This window comes from Penaeus vannamei, chromosome 22 (genome assembly GCF_042767895.1).
Source record: "Penaeus vannamei isolate JL-2024 chromosome 22, ASM4276789v1, whole genome shotgun sequence".
NCBI lineage: Eukaryota > Metazoa > Arthropoda > Malacostraca > Decapoda > Penaeidae > Penaeus > Penaeus vannamei.
The window spans coordinates 26,582,950-26,585,449 of record NC_091570.1 but is presented as its reverse complement, the minus strand read 5'-3'; positions in this window follow the sequence as shown (position 1 = coordinate 26,585,449).

The following is a 2,500-nucleotide window of genomic DNA, read 5'->3' as shown; positions in this document are numbered from 1 at the left end:
TCTATTAAATAGACATTCCAGAGCTAGCAAGTGATCAGGCCAGTTTTTACTATGAACTACTATGTTGTCAAAATAACAGTCTATATTGTTCAGTCCATATAATACCTTCCGCATTAAACGTATAAACGTTGTACAGGCAGTTTTTAAGCCAAAGGGTAATCTAGTGAACTGCATCAATCCTCGGTTAGTGGCAAAAGCAGTGTAAACTTTCGCACGGTCGGACAACGGTATCTGCCAGTAACCTTTGCATAGATCGATCTCCGAGAATAAGCGATCGCCGACAAAATTCCCCAGCGCTCCATCGAGAGTAGGCATCGGCTCCAAATCGAAAATACATCATTGAGCGCTCTGAAATCGACGCAAAATCGCCAAGTATTATCCGCTTTCTTAACGAGAACTACGGGCGAACAATAGGGTGAATCGGAAGGTTCAATTACTCCTAATTTCAATATCAGATCTACTTCATTGTCGAATTCTTTTAGCAAATAGTGAGGAACTGGGTATGGCTTACGGTGAACTGGAATGTCGGTAGTTAATTTTATATCATGAATAAATGCATTAGTTATACCAGGTTGCCGACGTCACCTCTGTTTCGGGTTCGTGAACCCATCGACATGAACACGCAAATGGCTCGATCACCCGAATCCTCACACACCCAATCACTCATTTGCATACTTACAGTGATATCATCGCTAACCCTGTACAATTAGACATATGAAGAGGAAAGCATACCTGCTCTACACCTGCTTATCTATCGACATGACTCTTATAAATTATATATACAATCTATAAATATTTGAAGAAAGGACGGGGCATCCTTCGATCGACCTTCTACATATTCGATTTGTTTTTCCGACTTAATCCCTCTTGACTTGCTGAATCACGCGCGGACGTGGAAAGTTAGACATGCGAACCCAGGAACTGAATACGAAAGAAGGCAAGTGAGCTGGGAGGTGTCCAACATTACATTTTTCTTGTTTTCGTTTTTTGTGCCTCCTTGCGGCCACGCCTGTTTCACTGTCCTCTAAATGTGTCATCGCGGCTCCGGATTTGTCCTTGAGTGTGTATGCGTGTCTAATTTACCACCAAGTTGATGTGTCCTCATGTTTTTCTCTCTCCTTGAATGTTGTCTGCGACAATCTCATTCCCTGCATGTACATTTTTCTGTTGTAGGTGTTTGTTGATCCCTTCTGCATTATTATCATTACTGTCATTATTTTCATGGTTATATCATCATAGTCATATTCATCATGATTATCATTATTATCATTATTGCAGTTATAATAATTATTTTGCTAATTTTTATTGCTATTTCTATCATTATAACTATTTATATAATGATAATAGCAATAATGATAATTGTAGAAATAATAATGACAATAATAATAATTATAATGACAATGATAAAGATGTTATTATTATTTCTATTGCCATTATTAGTATGAAAATTATTGGAATAGAGTCGATTATTGCTATTATTGCAGTAATTATCAAAATTATCATTATGATTTATGATTATGATTTTATCATTATTATTCTCATTATCATCATATTTATCATCATTATTGTCAATAATAAAGGAATTATCATGAAAATTATCATAATTACCTGAATTAATGTTAAAATCATCATAATTAACATTAAAAAGCGAAAAAGGGGGTCTTTCGACTGAATGATAATTATCATAATTATTATCATTACTGTCATTATTTTCATGATTATTATCATTACAGTCATTATCATCATTATCATTATTTTTATCATTATTACAGTTATAATAATTATTATGCTAATTATTATTTTTTATCATTATAACTATTTATATAATGATAATAGCAATAATGATAATTTTAGAAATAATAATGACAATAATAATTATAATGACAATGATAATGATATTATTATTTATATTGCCATTATTAGTATGAAAATTATTGGAATAGAGTTAATTATTGTTATTATTGCAGTAATTATCAAAATTATCATTGTAATTATTTTATCATTATTATATTTATTATCATTGTCATTATTGTCATAATTATCATCATTATTGTCAATGATAAAGGATTTGTCATGAAAATCATCATAATTACCATTAAAAAGCATAAAAGTTTTTTTTCGACGTTTCTCTCAAAAGGCTGTAATACGCTAGATTTTGCCGTTTTTTCGACTTTTGGAATTCTATTACTTCTGTTCTTTATTTCATTATAAATGGACTGAATAAGAATTATTTACATCATTGTTATCATTACTGTCATTATTTTCATGATTATTATCATTATAGTCATTATCATCATGATTATCATTATTATCATCATTATTGCGGCTATGATAATTATTATGCAGATTATTATTGCTATTTTTATCATTATAACTATTTATATAATGATAATAGTAATAATGATAATTTTATAAATAATAATGACAATAATAATAATAATAATGACAATAATAATAATAATAATTTTAATAACAATGATAATGATTTTATTATTATTTC